Below are 20,576 nucleotides of genomic sequence, written 5' to 3'. Positions count from 1 at the left end.
ATTTATCCCACCAATGCTGGAATGTGAACAACTGCTGTGTAGAGATGAGCAACCCCCTCCATTTACTATGGTAGGACTATAAATGAAAAGCACAGAAAGAACTTCTAAATTTTTAGCCAATAATATTGGATAACATGGAAGCCTGCAGCTCTTAAAAGGGAGTGTTTTAAAAAAAATTAGGATAGTTGCACTTACATGGCCCAGTAACTTTATAAAAAGCTTTGTGTATGTTTAAAAAGCAATCATACCTGCAAACGTACAAATTAGTATTTCTGCTAATAGGAAAACCATATTTTAACTTCTATGTAAAAGAATTGGCAAGTTTGAGTGCTTTATCTACATTTTGGATTTGTTTTCTGAAAGTTCAGTAGGGCTGTCGTGCTGGACTGATACAATTTGGTGTAAATACATTGAATCTAAACCTGACCTAAACACTATGGGCTTAGTTCATCTGAAACTGTCTGCCACCTATCAGACAGCAGAAAAGACAGAAGCCAGAAAAAAGTTGATCAGCAGAGATTCAAAACAAGCTAAGAAAGCCCTAAGGGTTTCCAAAACTGGTGGTTCAGCCCTTCATTCAGCTACCAGTCTCTCGTCTACTTTGCTTTACCTTGGCTTTATGTTAAGCTCCTTCACCCACTTCAATGTCACACAGAGAACTGCTTCGCTCTCCTGATTGTTAAGATTTCCCTGAGCACAGCCCTTGGGGGCTGGGAGAATCTGTTGAGTGAGAGCTTAATTGTAAAGCAGGATTACAAGGCATCTCACCATTATGTTGCAGACTCAACATTATAACTTCATAAGGTTAATGAGATCTTTGAAGCAGGTACAAAAAAGAAATACAAATTCCTGTCTCTGTGCTGCTTTGAAGGAACTTCAGAAAAGATGTATGTAAGAAAAAGAAAAGTCAACAGCCCTGTTTTAAAGAGGTAAGGCTTAACTTCTGAACAAAGCCCCAGTGTTCCCAGTGAGCTCTGAGCTATGCCAAGGTTTGTGTCCAGCCTTTGTGAGCAAATCCCCCTCATCTGCACTTCCATAAAATCAGTCACAGGGGACACCTGAAGTTTCTGGCAGATGTCAACTGCAAAATGGAGCCTTTGACAGGCAGACTTGTGAAGTGGTGGAGAGCATGTTTAAACATGACTTCTAAGCCTGCAAATTTACAGGGTGAAGACAATCTTGTAAGAGGGAGCTAGAGAAGGACAGAGGAATGGTACCATGAAATCTTTACTAGAAATTTACTTGTTTGATGTCCTAATTTATTTAGAAATTAAAACTTTTATGAGGATAATCAGAGGAAAATAATCTACTTTTATGTCATGATAAATCCCTGCCTGTCCCGGCACATTTCATAATGTTCAGATTTGTTTAAGTGTTCCTGTTAACACACTCACCCCTAAATTCTGATGTGAATATTCCTTTTTTGTGCTCTTTTCCTCCCACACTCGATGCTTCTCTCACATTTCCTTCCTATGAACTATTGCTTTTCAATTGCTGAGTTGCTCTCTGTGAAATTCTGTTTGGTGTTTTTCTAAAGTCTCATCCTTAAAAACTCTCTGTAAAAATGATGAGCTATTGATGGATTCACCAAAGGGCAATGCACTAGAGGGAAGCTTTTAAAGGAAGCTCTTTCCTTTTGATGCGATTCTACATGCTGAAAATTATGAAATTAAAATTATTTTCAAATACAAGTATATAAAATCACAGCAGCAGCTCTAGACTTAGATAAAACCTAGATCTGGATCTGGTAGATCATGGATTTGCCCATGAGAACCAAAACTGAAATGCGAGCCACATACAGAGGAGAAACTATCTCTCCTGGAGCAAGGAAAAAGCATGGTTCTGTCTCAACAGAGGCTGGAGATGTTGGCTGTCACCCTCTTCACACTAGAAGGAAAGTAAGGAGCAGCAAGGAGCCACCGACCCATGTGCCTTCCTGAAGGATGAGAGAAATTCCAGCTTAAATGTCTGCCCTGTCCACTGCAAAAGAAGAATCTGAATCTGGTTCTAGCAAAGGAGTGTTTGCTCTTGCCACTGGCATCTTGGTAGCTTGGATCCAAGCATGTCTGTTTCTGGTTTTGACCAAAAATTGTGCGCTGCATATGAGAAGATTTTCCTAACGAAGTTTTTATCAAAACCAGCATGGTCCTTTGAAAAGCATTAATGAATTGGAATTTCCTGATGAAAACATTCCACTGAAAAATTCCTGAACTAACTCTACTCTTCATTTCAGCTAGATTTGGATCCGGTCCTCAATTACTAGAAAACACTTCCTTCCTCAGCAGAGCTGACTAACAGAAATTCCTTAAATGAATGAAGACAGACAAGTCATTAGCTTTTTTTTCACAGCAAAGTCTGAAGTGAATAGAAAGAAAAATCCTGTGCAGGCAGGTGAGGCTAGAAATATGTCTGTTATATTGAATAAACATACCAGGAATCAAACATGATTTTTAGATAGCTTAAAAAAATAACAAAGCAAGCTTGTGAATAAGGACTGTCCAAATATTTTTTGAATGAATAAGACTCACTTGAAAAGTTTAATAATTGATTTCATTTTGCACTTGAGATCATTTGCAGTCGTGTTTCTTTTTAAAGTAAGACTGATGTCATTTAGGAAACAAAGAGGCTGAAAGTATTTGCAAACCTTAATTTTCACAGTATCACTTCAGGAAATAAAGCTGTCTCAAGTTCATTAGATGTTTTAAAAGCTTTTGAATTAAACAACAAAACCCTAAATGATAAAAATTTTATTCTTAGAAGTTATTGGGTACATCAAAGTTATTCTCTTCTCTTTTGAAGAATATGGGGCAAATCTAAATTAGATACCTATTGGTGCATAACTGCATTTAGTTTTTGACTGCTCTGCTGTTAAATGTGAATGTAAAATCCAGAGGATATTGTTGTATACTGCAGATGAACAGCCCTCGGAGAGTGATGCAAACCTTAGACGAAGGAATGGAGGTAATTCTAAAGTCAGCAAACAGAAAAAGTAAGCACTGGAGTTTCTGAGTCCATTTGTGTGGCTCCTTCTTCCTCTCCGGAAACTTTGCTGAAGCCACAGAAAGAAACAACCTCAGTGTAGTCTGATTTGGGAAGTTATTATGGACAGGTACTTTAATGCATTCCTTGCAAGTTCTGAATAGACCCATGGTTCCTAAACACAAAATTGGTGGTAACAGTGCCAACATCCCTGTTTTATATCATGAGCATCATACACCCATCACTGCTCATCCAAGAAGTGTCGGACAGTGTTGGATTTGGGTACCCATGCTGGAATCCTCCACAAACTAACTCTGGCCATCCCCAAGGTGCTTGCACAGCACAGACAAGCTCCTGCTCACCCGAGGAGAGAGCACCAAGTGTTCTGGTGTGCAGTTCATCCCATCAGCATGGCACAGGCTGACTGCAGTGAGATAACTTCTCCCTGCCACTGACTATGAGCTCAGGCAGGGCTGCCTACACATTGCCTTTCTACAGAGCTTGGAGGAATGCTGCAACTCACTGAAGTCTCGTGCTTGGTACCACAAAAGACCTAGAGCCTATTTTTTTGTTGCTTTTTTATCTCATTAGTCAAGGAAACCAATGAGGCTTTCCCAGTTACACACAATAATCATGTGCCAGGTTTTTGCTGTTTGATGAGAATTGAATGTGCATCACTTCTCTGTAAGTCCTGCAGGGTTTTCTGTGAAAGGTAACACATTTTTCCACAGAGAAGAAGGGAATAGTTATTCCAATGGCTTTAGATAATCTAGTTGAAAAAATGATGGGGGTGGTGAGGATTGTATCTAATATACATCTTAGATCCAACTGGTATGTTAAAAGTATTGTTAGGAATATCTAGGCTTATTTTTTATAAACACAGAAAAGTGCTGTTAGTTTTTATGGGCAAAGCTCTATATAAGACTACTTGTCTTGGGTGTGAATTGGCAGAATTAATTCCATAGTTCATTAAAAAAATCTTAATAACTGTATAAATCAGTAAAAGTAGTATAAACTACACTTTCCAGTCCAAGAATACCTGCAGACAGAAGGCAGTTTGGGAGGGTTAATTTTATAGTTAGGTTAAAATAAAGTTTCAGCATTTTATAAGACTGAAGTTAGGAATTCTCTGGGTGATGGTGTTTGTTTTGCTTTTAACAACAACAATAAGAGTATTTTGATTGCATGAGTCTTGGCATATTGGTGTATTCCAGAGAACTGGAAAAACTTAATGTTGTGCCAATACTTTAGACGGGTAGGTGGGACAATCTGGTAATTATGTTCCTGACAACTTGACATTGAAACAGGGAAAAATAATAGCATAGTTGATATAGGGCTTTACTACTCAAAATCCAAAGTAGGGTAATACCATTAAAGTCAGTCAATGTGGGTTTATGAAAACAATTCTTGTCAAAGTATCTTTCAGTGAGATTACAAATTACTGCTGATAAAGGTACAATATACATTGTACAGGGTATTTGACTGTTATCACACAACATTTTATGAAAAAGGCACATTATAAAATCAACATATGACATATTATGAGGATTAAAACCTTGCTAGTGGTTCAATCTCCACATCCTTAATGAGAGTTTATCATGTGGGTGTGTTTCTAGATAATTTTTTTATGGTTCAGATTAAATTTCTATCCAATATTTTTATCAACAGTCTTGAAAACACCCAGCTCCTAAATACCTTCACACAGTAAATCATTGGAAATGAAGAGTAATGCAGAAAACTGATTAACAAGGTCTTTATTACCAACAATAAAAATGTATATACCCAATAATAAAACTGCAGGCAATGAACTTTAAATATTTGAATGCTTCCTGGGCTGCAGTGATCACGAAAATGGAGAGTTGGCACTGTGGATATATAGCTGATCATGATCTCAATCTGATTCATGCCTACCAAAAAAGAGTACAATAAAAACTAAGGAAAGTGAGTGGAAAGCTTGCATTACCTCTCTATTTGTCATGCTTACTGCTCTGGGGTTATTGTGTCTTTTTAGAGTGTCTCTGCTCTAAGACGAAAGCTTAAACTAAAAATAGCTCAGAAAAAAAATCAGAAATGTAATTGAAAGCTGAAATATGAGAAATATGACTGAGAATGACAATCTAACTGCTAAAGGGACTTCCTCGTCTGAGGAAACAAAAATGATCTGCAGACTGAAACACAGAAAAAGCAGAGAAATGTGATTATAATTTTAGGGGGGTTATTTGTTTGTGTGCTGTGGTTTGGGTTTGTTGGGGTTTTTTGTTTGGTTGGTTTTGATTATTTGGTTTTGGTTTTGTTTGTTTGCTTAGGTTTTTTTTTGTTTTATTTTGTCTTTTAATCTAGCAAACAAAGTTATGTACAGATGAGTGGATACTGAGGGAACACAGGCTCCATGCAGAAAAATCTTACCATGTGAGAGTGAGAGAAATTATCTAAATACAGTCTAAAATAATAATAATCTTCTCCATCAGTAAAATACACTTAATTAATATGTCCTTATGAAATGACATGATATGTTGAGATAAAGGGTTTAATATCTATAATGTTAGCACCAGATCCCTGCTTGCTTTTGCTTGCTTCAGAAGGACTTTCAATGGAGACAAACATATGCTGCACCAGATTTCAATGTATCTGTGAAGAATAACAACATTCTGGTGTATGGCCATGTTTCATTCTCTTAGTGTGTGATCAAATTGAATTCTGGTGAAATATCTAAGTGGTGTTCCAAGGACCCATAAAACTACATTGTGTTGTGCCAGGGGAGGTTTAGGTTGGATATCAGGAAAAGTTTCTTCATCCAGAGGGTGTTTGGGCACTGGAAGAGGCTCCCCAGGGCAGTGGTCATAGCACTGAGCCTGGCAGAGCTCAAGGAGCATTTGGACAATGCTCTCAGGCACATGGGGTGACTCTTGGGGTGTCCTGTGCAGGTTTAAGAGTCAGGCTTGATGATCCTTGTGGGTCCCTTCACACTCGAAATATTCTGTAATTCTATGATACATTGCATGAAAAGAATGTTTGCAAAAATGCACATTACAACTGATAGGGGTTTGGGGCTATACTGAATGCAAGACTGGGCTTGTAGCTAATGCATTTAATTTTCACAAAAGCAGTAATAAATTACAAGTAGTTGAAAGGCACCCTTATAATTCTTGCCCTGTGAAAGTTAGGAATGCTTCAAATTGGAAACATGTAAAAATTCAAAACCTGTTTGCTCTGATCAGCAGAGCATGTTGTCAGTCCCTGGCCACTGGCATGGAAAGGAAATAAATGGGTAAATACCAGAAAGGTAGCAGAGCTTTGGGGACAAAAACCACCAACCAATCAAACCTCACAACAGAATAAATGAACAGTCATTAATATTGAAGCTCATTAATATTTTTTTCTGTTGTCAATGTTGCTATATCCCTTATCTCTGACACCCAGGGCTACACATGTAATTACAGAAATGAGCAGTAGACTGGGGAAAGTACAAAATCAGAGAATTGACTCGACAAGATACTGATTCACACCTTGCTCTGGGAAACCCATTACTGGAAGGCAGAGAAATCTTTAGAGCAGCCCAGGAAAAAAAAATTCCTGTGCCAGCTAGGGAAGAGGTAAGGTTAGCCTACCCAAATACACTGATTCACAGCATCTCCCCAGCACCATTTTTCAGGAGAGTCATCCAGGTTTTAAAGTTGGCTTCCCCTGGTAAACATCCAGTGTGCTGATGGCACCAATTCTTGTGCCTGCTTTACTCCAAGGGAGATTGGATTTGCTGTTTTCTTGTTCCCAGATGGTGCAAACTGTAATCTTTATTCCCAGCAGGCAAATAGGAGCTGTCACCTGCAGTGCAAACATCAGTGTAAAGAACCCCTGGTGTGCAGCATTCAACACAAAACAGATACTGTCAAGATCATCTTTGTACAGACAAGCAGGAAGGAAAAGCAAACACACTCTGCTTATACTCATTTACACGTTATGTTGCCATAAGCTTTCTCCAAATATTATGTAGATGGAAAAGTAGACCTCATGCTGCTGTAAATCAGTAGCTGTGCTGTGGTGGCAGGAGAAAACAGTTAAGGGATTCAGTTTTCTTCCAAGAAAAATCATACTTTTCAATTCCATCTGAACCAGGGCCAAAGGAATATTCCTTATCTGGCTGCAATAAGCACTCTTTCAAGCAGGGATATGTGGCCATCCCACTCTGCTCAGGCATGGTCTGCAGTGCCAGGATGTGGAGAGGGGATTAATCCTTGGGATATGGGTGCCTCTTAGACCAAGAGACCCTGAGGGATTTAGGCACCCACCCCCCTGCATTTCAAAGAGGATTGGGTTCTTGTAGCCTCACAGCCTAGGAGTTCCCTCAAGTTTCTCTTCATAAACAGCAGTTCATATTTTTATTAAGGAAACCACAGATGAACTTTGTGCCTGGGAGTGCTACCACACACATCCTGAGCTGGAAATTACTGAGCAGGAATTAGGGTTTTTAAATTTATGCATTACTGCAAACTTGCTGCTTCACAAGAAGATCACTGTCTTAATGTCTACAGTTATTTTCTTGCACTGGAAAAAAAAATAAGAGAGAATAATCAGACAAAAGGCTTTATTTGGTTGCACCAAACAAAACCTTAGTATGCAAAGCATGACAGCACAACTCAACAGTGAGCGAGAGCTGTCATTTAGGGCAGGGCAGGATTTAGAACTCATTTTCTTTGTTTCACTTTGGCTTCCAAAATTTAGAAGTAGATAGAATGGCCCCTTTGTCTCCAGTGCATTCTCTCATGAAGTGAAGTCTGCTCACTGTTCGCTGTCACATTGCTCAATGTTTCAGGGAATCTGCCTTTTGAACAGGACAGACTGAATCCTAAATAAGTGGTGATAAAATCTACAGCTAGAATGTTCTGCAGCATTTCACACAAGCCCAGACTGTAGAATGTGAACATCACCATCCTCTCCACCACTCTTCACATGCAAAGGTTTCTCTCAAGTGGACCACACCATCCCTTTACTCTCTGTAATTTCTCAGCTTGTCTGCAGTCAGCTTTCAGTTCTGTGTAGTCTGCCTGGGTGGGTGCTGGATTAAGCATGGCCTGGATGCAGAGAGAGGCTGTCTCGATGTAAAGCCAGATTAGGTCAAATAAGCTTTTTTACTTCATGGAAAACTTCCCCTTAGAAATTATTCTACTCCAGAAACTGCTGACTAGACTCAATATGCAAGTGAATGACTTGTGCTGAGTCTGAGCTAAAAAGCCCTATAAAGCACAAACTGGACAGGTGAGGGAACCTCAGCTCTCCCAAAGCACATTAAGGACAGTGCAGAAGCTTCTTGGCTCTGGAAGAAGTCACCCAATGATATTGCCAGCATAAAGATGAGTATAAATAAGCTCAACTTTACTCCAGCAACTCTTTCCAAACCATGCAGATGTCTGCACTTGATTTCCCACATTTCAGCTACGTCTTCCTCTGGGTTTGTGCCTGATATGTTCTTTAAAATTATATTATCCCAACTTTCTATTATCTAGATATTGTGGTTTCCCATTAGTAGTAGATATTTCATAGTTTTAGAAACCTTTTTGTGGTTTATTTTAACATAAGGGCAACTGATTCTTCCAATGCCTGTTCAGAGCTATCTTTCTTTGCAGGGACTGGAGTCCACATGTTTAATGAGATCCTAGTTGGAAAATAAAAAAGTATTTTGGTACTGATATTTTACAGCTTCTCCTATGAAAGATCACCCACTTTGCACAGCCTAATTTTGTAGGACGGAGAAGAAAGAGAGAACAATAGAGAAAGTTGGAGAAGAACATGCCCAGGATCCTGCAGCACACAGGTAAAACAAGACCAAAACTCTGACTCCAGGCTCTGCTCCAATGCATATTTAATCACTTAATGTAAAACATGAAAGCCAGCACAAGAATGATTTAGAGGGCTTCCAGCCCAGAAAATTCTGGCACTTTTCTGGTATGTGGTAAATATGGGGCAGTGAAGGTCTTTGAAGCCAAGCAGGGTGTGCTTCAATGCAAGGCTCCTGAGGAAGAGCAGAGCTCCTCTTCTTCACCCATGTCAGGTGTGCAGGAAGGGGAGAGGAAAAAGAGGCTGAGTGTGCTCTGAGGAGAAACCTCACTGCAGCCAGAGAACAAGGGTCCACTGCCTCTCTTGAGAGTCATGGCAGGACCTCAATTAGAGGCAAAAACCTCACACTTCAGGCACCGAGGACATGTGATCTGCAAAAGTCTTTAGGGAGTCTAAATACTTGAACTGTGGACACTGGAGGACCAAGATGTAACACGCAGTGTTTAAGATCCAGATGGCAGTTTGGTCATTTGAAGGAAACAACCTTCCATACACTCACTGTGGACAGGAAATACTGACAAACCAGGGTCAAATGTGTTTCCTTCTGTTTGGGGCATATTCAGGTAATTTAACTGCCACATAACTTCTATTTATTCCCCTAAATGGATGGGGAAGGTCTTTATGCTGATTTATTTGTAGACAGAGGAAAGCCTCTCTAAAAAACTTTGTCATAGGAGGGCAGGAAGATATAAATAGAGCAACAGAGGCAAATCCTTTTTTTTTTGCCAAAGCTGGACTTCTTAAATCATATTTTGGGCTTAAGAAAAATGCCTCTACATTCTTATTTTGAGTGCCTCTGATCTTTTTTGTGGACAAAACACTCAAGATGAATTAATTAGTGAATTAATCAATCTGGGGTAATTCTCCATTCAGCTACCAAACACTCAACCCAACACCAGTGGAGTATCCCATGGTACTGGAGATATTTCTTTCCATAGGATAAGCAGATACAGAACAAAACTTTTGACAGATATGCAGCCTTCTGGAGCAGCACATGCAGGTTAGTAAATCGTCCTGCAGTGCCTAAAATGGTGCCAGTTTCCCATTAAATGTAATTGAATCACAATATATGAAAGAGTCTGCCACCTGTGGAAGATCCAATTCAAACAATCTTGAAATAAGAAACATAAAACCAAGGACTTCTATTTTATTTCAATTATCATGGTAAACTGTTCCTAAGTGTAGAACATTGAGTCAGAAGAATATTTGTTTGAATGTACTTACAAAAACCTGCATTTTTTTTTTCCAAATTGATCAGTAAACTAGAAAGAGCAAAGTTTTCCCTAAATAAGACAAGGAGAATCAATGCCTTGGACTTGCACTGTTAAATTGAAAACACATGCATTGATGATAGGACTGATGATTAATAAAATACAAACAGCAAGCAAGTCCTGCCATCTTGGGACTACACAGTCTTTGGACAAAATCTACTATTTCATTGTCCAACACAGAAACATCAGCAAATACTTTAATGTTTGTATTTTTTAAGAACTTTGTATTTCACCCTGATTTGAATCCTGAACTTGAAAATGCATTTGTGTTTCTCATGGGCTTCCTTAGCACTACTAAGGGTAACTCATCTTTAGCACCAGATGAAGATGTAACCTTGCCAAAGCCCAGGTGGAAAACAATTTGGCTTTATACCCAAACATTGTAAGAGGCCACCACATAGCTCAGAGAATGGAAAGATGCCAGATGGAGGCCAAACTTTTAAGTTGTTAAACTGAACGTATTTAGCCACCATTTCTTCTGCCACGCAGACTTGTAGCCTAAGTTAATTATCCTGCCATTTCATTTATTTAGCCAAATTCCAGCGTGCAAGCATAAAAAATGAAAACTTATGTATTACTAAATATAACAGAAGTCCCATCTACAGTTTTAATTAGCTACAGGAATATATCATTTCAATCTAAGCTCTTCAGACAACACCAGGTACATCTCAGCAAGCTGGAATTTATAATTTTAAATTCCCTTTCCATCTCATTATGAACAATTCAGTTTTTTTTCCTTAAAAACAGTTCAGTGCATGTTTCCACTGCTTTGTATAATCACAGGACTCTCATAAACAGTAGATAAACTGAATTCTAAGGCTGGAGCTGTACAATGTAGAGAAAACTTAGAGAAATCAGGGATTCCAAGTTTATTCTGTCTATACATGAATATGTGTGTGTATTTATGCACATATACAGGCATGAACAATAAAAGCTGCTCAAAGGGAATACTAATCTGAAACTGTAGAAGTTGTCTCAAGCTGTTCTACCTAAGACCAAACAGTGATTCCTATATACTTATTTCTACACATGGCATAAACTATGTGAAGAAAATTGTGTCATATGGTTATTGACACCTCTCTATAAAAGAGAATGTACACAGAAAACTATTTCTAGTAACTATTTCCACATCATCTAGGAAAGTCCTTATCCAACTGTAAAAAGCCATCTGAAGGAACGTGATGGATGGACAATGACCTGAACTATTTAAAACTGCACTGAAAAACTCCTGAAGGATTTACTTAAATGTAACCGTGGAAAATAATCAGTTTCTTTTGACTTTTCTTTGGTGTGTGGTCCTGTTGGGATCTTTGTCCAGACCTGAGCCTTGAAACAGCTCACCCAAGATCTGTGCTAAGCCTCCAGGCATTTCTCTCAAGTGCTGGAGGAACCCAGAGCTGCTCACACTGCACCAGCTGCTAAGCACCAAAATCTGGCTGCACTGAATTTAGCCTTAGGAAACTTAAGAAGTCATTTTCACTTCAGCTATAAATCCAGTCTTTGGATTGAGTCAATTAAGGATTTGATGTTCAACATGTCCAAATGAAGGACTGAGCACTGGTGGCTTGCCAGTAATAACCCAATATATTGCAAGATAATAAAATATCTTGTGAATACCAGAGAGCTCAATTATATTAAAAGCCTACAGCTTAAGTAAGGCTATTTCCTTGATTTCTGTCTCTATTTAATTTTCAGGCTGTGACAGTAACTACTTCATCATGTGCTGGTTGATTTCCTAAGAGCATTAAAGTACACAGTAAGTCAGACACAGCCATTTCAAAGATGCAAACTGGGAGCTAGAATCAGCCTATGCCAGCTTGTCCTGAAAATGCACAGTAAAAAGGGTTCAAGGATCATCATGATATAACTAGAGGGATTTATTAATTTAGCTAGGTTTTATTAACTTAACTATGGGTCTCTTGATTTTGAAATCTAATAACTACTCTAGAACTGTACATGGGAGTTTTAATAATTTTCCTATTAATAAGCAAGAGCATTTCAAATTAAAGTGCATTATTGCATTCCTTTTAGCTACTTCATTTTTGTGCAGTTATATGTAGCTCCAACAGAAAAGAAGAAAGAAAAATAGTGGCCTCAAAAGATAGAAAAGAAAGTTTCAAATTTGACATTTCTTTCAAGTTTTAGTCCCATGTAAACTTGGACTCGCCTATTAAGAACTCACTGAATTTCAAAACACATTTGTGTGAGCAATCACCCAGAGAGATTTCAAAAACAAATATATAAGTGTATAAAAATAACATAATTTTTCATTATTCAGTTGAATGCCTTCAAAAATCCATGAGTGAATTCTCAAGGAATGAATCCTTAAAGTAAAATCATCTGCCTGTCTAGTTTTTATACCCTTCTATTGCTTCTTGATCCTCTGAAAAGGGAGGAACGGGAATTATTTAAAGCACCCAAGTCCTTTCAGTGTGCTCAGTTGCAATCTTACATTCTTCTACCTTTTCTCACAGCTGAGCCTGACTCTTCATTTTGCTTCTGATCATTCCACTCCCAAGTCACTGAATTTTGGTCCCCCCAAAACACAAAAGATGATGGCTGTAGTGGGGTACCACACAGGTGTGTTTATAAAAGAAAATTATTTTGAGTACCTGAGGTGCAAGAAGTAATTCCAGTGCAATGTTCCAAAAGGCTTCTACCTTATATTTACATTCTTTTCTCTAATTCTTATGCAATCACCTACAACAGTGAGCTGGATGGACAATACAAAGCTGTTAGGCATCAGCACAGCCACTGTTAAAATTTAGAAGTGTGTTATAATAGTGGGCTGTGGTGCTGCATAACTAAAATAACCACAGCATTTTAGAGCAGACCATGAAGCACATTTCCCATCAGAAAAGAGCCCTTAGCTCGACAAATCACCACAAAAGCCATATAAAGGAACTCCATTCAGACTTAATTTCAATGTTATTATAAAAATCCAGCTTTCCTATCCACAGATAGAAGTCCTTTCACTCACAGACAGTAAGAGGGTCAGAACCAGCCTAACACAACCTTGAGGGTTTGGGGAGACAAAAGCAGATTGCTGCTGCCTTCACTGGCTCTGATACCTGAACATGGTTTTGTGCGCATTCAGGACATGGCAAACAAAGAGAAAGACTGGAGCAGTTAATTAGTGAAAGCATCTCGTGCCTCCCCACAGTTCCTAAACCACAAAAAGTTCTCCCCAAATTTGACAAAAAGTCGAGCAAAGGCTAAATTTACTACAACACAAGGAACCTCAACCCTAGGGCTCTAAAAAGATAGTTCTTTGTAATGCCAGCAAAAACACTGACCTTTCAGAATAGATCTGCTTTACAGGCACCACAGTGAGAGCAACATGACTAAAATAACCATCTCAGACCTTTGCAAATGTTTACTTTTACATATATGAAACTCAGGTTGCAGTGATTTGCTCTGCTTCTTGAAGGTAATTTGCAGCATGCTGTGCTCTGACCAGCACATCTGTTAATATTAGTAACTAGTTATTAGCAAAATGTGGCACCATGACAGGGATCTAGGCTGTCTTGGAATGGTCTTTATCCAAGTCCAAGCAGTCCAATGTTCTGCTGGTAAAATGAGAGGGAAAGAAAACAACAATAAAAAAAGTAAAAAGAAATGAGCACTTTGAGATGTAATATAATGGGCAGAAGATTTCATAGAAGAAATAAAGCAGCTATTTTAATACATTTGAACAGGGAAAGACACTTCAGTTTTGTTGCTGGCAATTTTATTTTCCATTTGGTTTTGAATACATGTAAATAAGGCCATGGCTCAGAACAAAGAGATTGGGTAGAGCAGAGAAAACAGGGTAATGTGTAAGCTCCTCTTTGATGTCGAGCAGTTCACTCAACAGGCAGTTCAGTTTGTCCAGGATCCAACTTTAACAGCAGCTTGATCAAATTCACATGTAGTGAACCTGTCCCCTGGGTGTATTACTGACTGCTGAGGGATTGATCAGGAAAGCAAATTTCTTACCTGTTTTGTCACCAGCATTCTCTGGTGTATCTGCTCCACTATGTCTTAACACCAGAGTGTGTAACTGCCCCTAGAACATCAGAAAGAAGTGCAGTTAAACCAGTGTTCTTTACATTTTTTATTAGGCTTCTGCTTTTAAAAACAGAAACATTGGAAATTTGCCAATCAGATGCAAAGCAAGCTTAGAGAAACCAAATAATACCTACGGCTGTAGTAGAACGATCTAAATATTTTCCATGGTTCACAATCTACAGCTGTTGGCAAATAGTGAATATCACATATAAATACCCTTTATAAGAGATGTATCTTTATTTAAAACTTCATTCTTATATAAATAAAGTATTTCAGGAAAGTAATGTCAAATTGTTAACAGTGATATGAAGCAGTCTCCATGTGTCATTTATTCCTATTTCCATGCAAAAAATGTTGAAAGAGCTAAAACATCCTTGGCTTCTAAAGAAGAAACCATATTGGATCTTTCAGCTATTTCCTTTGGGAGGACATTAAAGTCAACCCTGAAACATCAACAGGACATCTAAGGAAAAGGAATGGTAAGAGAGAAATAATGAAAAGAAATGATGATAGTTGTGGGGGTCTTGTAAGTTAGATAAACATTTCATGATTTAGCTGCCTTAAAGACATTAGCCTTGCTGTTGCCTGTAACAGTATTGCACTGCAGTCATCCTTTGTACAAATGATATCAGGCTATCTATTTTACTCTCTCCCAATTAAAAAGTTCATGTTTCTTTTCCACCAAGACTTGCTGATAATAAGAAAAAGGAAATATTGAAAACAGCTTTTGAAGGTAACTTCAAAGTTTTCTTGTTGGCTGATAACACAAGATTTTTCTCTCACCAGTTCACCAAACCCCACCCTTCTTGTCAGCTCTTAAACATATTTTTCAACTATTCCTCTACTCATTGTTCATTAAATTTTCTCCATTTCCTCTGCTAGAACTCCTCTTGCCTGTTTTTCTGTGCATTATTCCTAACCATGGTCATGGTCCTTCTGCTCATCAAATGGGTCATGTTAGAAAACAGAAACATCCCTTTTCCATGAACTGGATATTACCTAGGGAAAACACAACCTTAAAAAAAGAGAAAATTATGTACTTTTCATTATATCTTTCAACTGTGAAAGAATGTCAGGCTTTTTTTCATGGTTGGCTCAGCAATAGGAAAGACACTAGGTAACAACATTATTATTATTAATTATTTTTAATAAATTATTATCGTTATTATTATTATTATTATTATTATTATTATTATTATTATTATTATTATTAAATATACTGGGAAGATAGGTTTAAATTGTCTTTCCTTTTTTCCTTTTTAAAAAGTAATCTTTAATTACTGTAGCAAATTGAGTGTAATATTCAACAGAAGTGTTAAGTGGATTGCTTGGCTCATGGAAAAGGAAAGGTTGTGCAGAAATGGGTGGAGCTGAATAAGAGACTGGGATGAGAGGGGAAGCAGTTCTCCAGCAGAGGGAGAGGCAGGTCATACCAGACTTGGGAGGGCCAAACACCAGCAACAGCTGGCATATGAAGCCTCCAGAACCCAATGATAATTTTTTGGGATGCTGGGATAATCGATGTAGGCAGAGGAGCCATAAGTGCTTTCCAGAAGTCTATCTCAGCATCTTAGCTAAGCCCTGAGCCAGAGGATGAGCTCTAGGTCAGAATTCCTCTGGGGAAAAGGCAGAAGGTTAGAAAGATCACTCTTGTTTTGGAAGCTCTTTGGAGGAAGAGGCCTTTATTTTCCAGAATATTTCAAAAGAGAAATTCTCTAACGCCTTGGACAAGAACCACAATGATCCAGGAGCATCACCCTGACTGGCCCCAAACTGCACCTCAGATATCTTTTGATTTTTTGTGGACTAGTGGAAATCCAATAATTTTCAGACATCCAAATCAACTGTTTGCACAGGATGATCATCAGCAATGTATTCTGTGCCAGCTGGCCAAGTACAGCCTACACACCTCAGTCTATCTGTACTTTTCCTTTCTCTTGAGCAACATTTGTCATGTAATATGAGGAAAACAGCTTGATTTTTAAGGCTAGATCCAACCTCATCAAAGTAAACACAAGACTTTCCAATGACCTCAGTGGAATTTGGATATGGCCCTTCACCTTCTTCTGTCTTTGAAATAGAGATGAAGATTTTGAAAAGTCCTCTGTGGCTCTGCATGTCTTTTCAGCATCTAAGCCTAGTACCTCTGTTTAGACAGAACTGGGTGGTTTGCTGCTCCTCTTTCCAGCTTCTTTTTTTGTTATTGTTTTACTGACATATTAAATCCTTTAAACAGAGGCTTAGTATAGTTAATTTGTTTCCCTTTACTGACCTGAGCTTTTGAAAACCAGATGTTAGTCCTGAGTGACACCTCTATGGAATTTACACCTCATATCAACAGTACAGCACTGCTCCTGTTGCTGGAGAAAACAGCTGAGTGACCAAGTCTGTACCTGCCACAGACTCCACTTTTAGAAAAAAAAAAAAGAAAAGAAACCCTTATCTTTCATGAATTTTTTGAAATTGTACTGAAACGCTCTTGGAGTATCAAGGCCAGCATCCATGGCAACATAATATTTGCAGGCTTGAATCATAAAGAAGATGTAAATGACTGTGTGACCTCAAAACAAGTGTCTAAGTCCTTCAACCAGGGAAGTCACTACACACATGCTTCAACAGGTGTGAAACCCATAAAAGTATGTGGCTTTGCTTATCCCTAAATTGATGTAGCTGATATGAATCTGAAGGATCTGAGAAAATATTGGCTGCCCTTTCTCCCATTTCCCTCTGCAAACCATTCGAGATAAAATATTTTAAAACATATTTATTTCTGTTTTAAACATGCATAAGTGAAACAGGAATAATTTTGGAACAAATGTTTATTCTTCTGACAGCTGTTCCATGCTGACCCCATTTCAGATTTACATCCTTTCTCTCTCTGCCCAGCTACACCTCTCTGATCCCTATGGGTACACATTTCCAATCCCCACAGGAATTCTGGCCTGATAGAATATCTGACCATTTTTCTGCTACCCAGGATGTCTGAAAAAGTGACAGACCTAACAGAACTGCTTGGGGGAGGAGGAACCTCATACAGCTCTTCATCATGTCTCTATTCCATCTGTGACCTGTCTGTCCTCAGCTGATAAGTCCCTTGTTTGGTGAGCAGCTTTTGGGCACCCTCAGCTTTGCTTAAGGGAAGTGTGCAGCAACAGTCTTCTTTCTGCAGCAAGGATCAACATGAGATTAGTTCCAAAAACATTCTCTCAGCATTTCTGCTGAGAGATGACCTGTTTTTCCCTTCAGAAGCAGGCCTGCTTTTTCTGCAGTTTAGTTTTCCTCTGCTCTTATTTCACTCACCTAGCTTGGGTAATGCATAGAAAATTTCACTCACCTAGCTTGGGGTAATGCATAGAAACAACGTTTTCTGAACGATATTAAATAGTACAGGCTTCACAATTCCTATCTACACAATAATATCCTTTGGTTCCATTTGGAATCACAAATATGCTGAAGGACAGATATGCCCCTAACTACAGCCACCAACCAGTGCTCCCTGATGAGGACACTTAAAAAGATTATTTGGGTGCACTGCCCAATCATGAATACAACCTCAGTCCTCAGTAAATGCAAGTTAGTTGTGCATGGTTTGTCTGAACATCAAAACACATATTTTTCAATATTGCTCCAAAATATTTTTTAATCTCCTATTTCAAACTTTTTAGGATAAGAGTTCTCTCTATTTATTTCAATTATATCATAATGAACAGAATAGGTTTTTGATCTTATAAATAAGACTAACTCCAGAGCAGTGGAATTACTAGAGTCTCTATTGTAATAAAATAAAGCTCTTGTAATCTAGACAAGCTTGAAAACATCAGTTGACCAAATGTTAAATCAATGGATTTTCAACCAAAGTTTTTTTCCCCATGCATCATCACATTATCTTATCTGGTCCCTTAACTGAAAATATTATTAAAAAAGCTCCTAAACACTAATTGGATCATGAACTCCAGACCACAGAACAGTGAATCTTGGGCCACAGTTCAGAATGGGCTACCCTTCAGTGCTTGAACTTGGTTAGCAGCTGGCTCTGCAGAATTTTCAAGAGGATTTAATTTTTCTTCTGCATTTCTCAAAAATGTCTGTTTCTTGAAGATCATCAGTTCGTGAATGAAAGGGAAAACAAGAGGATCAATTGTTAACAAAGGAAATATTTCTGTGGTTTTAAACTCTGTTACTAAGGTATTTTATAATCTTCTACCACTGTGGGGAGAATGAATCTTTCTTATCTCGCCTGTCAAGACATTCTTCATGGAAGAATTTAGATATATAATTGGTAGAGAAAACAAAAAATAAAAGCCTAATACTCCTCTGATTTTCCTGAAGACTGATCCAAAGCTATTACAATTTTTGTGTCAAAATCCCTTTTGTGTGCAAAATTATGGACTGTGTTATATCAAAGACATGTTCAGTGCTCGCCAAAAGCAATAAAAGTCCAGTATTGTTTAAAACACAGAAATAAAGCAGAAGCTTAGATGTGAAATAATTGACACTCTTGGTTAGGAGGTACAGAACTGAGGCACTTCTAACCTTTGTAGGAGCTGTTAGTACTTAGCATCTTGATTTATTAATCACTTATTCCCTAAAAATCATCCCTAAGAAATAATTTTCAAGTAGTTTTGAGGTGAAGGATCAAATTCAGACTTGGAGCATATGGAAATAACTCCAAGTTTTACTACATATTACCCAGCAAAATAACCTAAGTGATCTCAGCCGGTTCTGAAAATGGGACTTGGGTACCCGTATTTCACAGACATTAAATGTAATTCAGGAGCCAAAGATCTGAAGATATTTTAGAAGTTGTCTACTTTTGCATTGACCTATACTTTCTTCCAGGCTTTGATTATTTCTGAAGTTGTGGGTATAGGAATTTACAATAAATTATACTCTTGTTACATAAATTCTGCTAAATGCAAAACAAACTCCTCTGCACAAACATCAGGTTTATTGAGTCAGGTTATTCACTGTCAACCTAAAGAAAGATTTCTCTGAACTATTGACTATTTTCTGCCCAGCTGGACCAGTTGCTGTAATAGAAGGTGTTACATTCTTTTGATCAGTGGACTGGCAGACCAATTGTGAAGAGCAGAGAAGAAAATTAGCTCATATGTGTAAGATGTATTTCTGAAAAAATATTTCTAGATACATAAAGGCAAAGTTCTTCATCCGTGCAAAAAGGACATCAACAGTGGTGCCTTGTTAAAGTTCCTCTGGGTAGCTTTAACAAGGGAAAACAGTCTGTGAGAACAGGATATTATTATTATTATTATTATGGAAGCACAACTAATAGCACATCCATGTTAGAGATATACAGGGAAAATTACAATACAGAAAAACAAACAATAGAAATAGAAAAATGTATGCTAATAACTGAGGTCAGATGGACTTCTTTATGCTAGAAATTATACAGTATATGCTCTAATAGATGTATTTCTTGGCTAAATTGCAGCTATAAACAGAAAATATGAATTCATTCTGCTGTTTGACCTTTGCACTTGAATTTAGCAACGTTCCATAGGAAATTCTTGCTTACAAATCAACACAAGACCAAAATCACATCTCTCATTTCTCTCAAGGTTTGAATCTTAACAGGCAACTCCGGACTTTTTTTTTTACAGATATGCACATTATTTTATACTATGTAGGAAAATAAATTCTTAGCTGGAAGTGCAGGTCTTGGGTGTGTCTGGTACTTAGTTTATCTATTTTGAAGGGGTTTTCAAGGGCTGTGTCTGATTGATGGGTCTCTGCCCACGATGAAGCTAACATGAGGCAGATCTTCCTCCCAGCACACATTCTCCTCTTTCAACATGTGCTTGCTCTGGGACAGTTATTTGGCATAAGACAGCTGAAATGAAAAAATAACTTGTAAAAATTTTGAAGCCTCAGCTTAATGCCTTTTGGTAACAATAACAACTGAAGATGACAAAACCAGTTGGAACAAGGTGGAACACCAAGCATTTTATAACTGCAATTTGAACCTCACTGTCAGTCACACGGATGTTGATCCCTATTAGCCCTTATCCCTTGATTGGGTAAATCCAGAGTAAACTAATGAATGTGGTATGGCTGGGAGGTGCAGTTCTTAATTAAACAGATTTCATGAATACAATGCATTCAGTGGTAGTATATTTAAACATTTGTTCATATTCACACAAAAAAAACAAACTCCACAGGCTGTCCAAGAAAATCTTTCTGACAGTAATCAGGGAGAAATAAAATAGAAAATATGTAATTTTATATCTATCAAAATATAAATATGCAGCAAAAAGAAACAAATAGAGTGTAGCTAAAATCAAAGAAAAGCAAACCTGAAGATTTAGAAGAAGCAAGGCTCAATTCAGTCAAGATCACAGGCATTTTTCATGCATGTCTTAACTTCCAAATCACTTTTAGAGATCCCAAATCTTTGGATCACTTTCATTTTGGCTTCTTTTGTCA

This window comes from Geospiza fortis, unplaced genomic scaffold (genome assembly GCF_000277835.1).
Source record: "Geospiza fortis unplaced genomic scaffold, GeoFor_1.0 scaffold428, whole genome shotgun sequence".
Taxonomy (NCBI): domain Eukaryota; kingdom Metazoa; phylum Chordata; class Aves; order Passeriformes; family Thraupidae; genus Geospiza; species Geospiza fortis.
The sequence above is the reverse complement of the archived record's forward strand: the minus strand, read 5'-3'. Positions refer to the sequence as shown.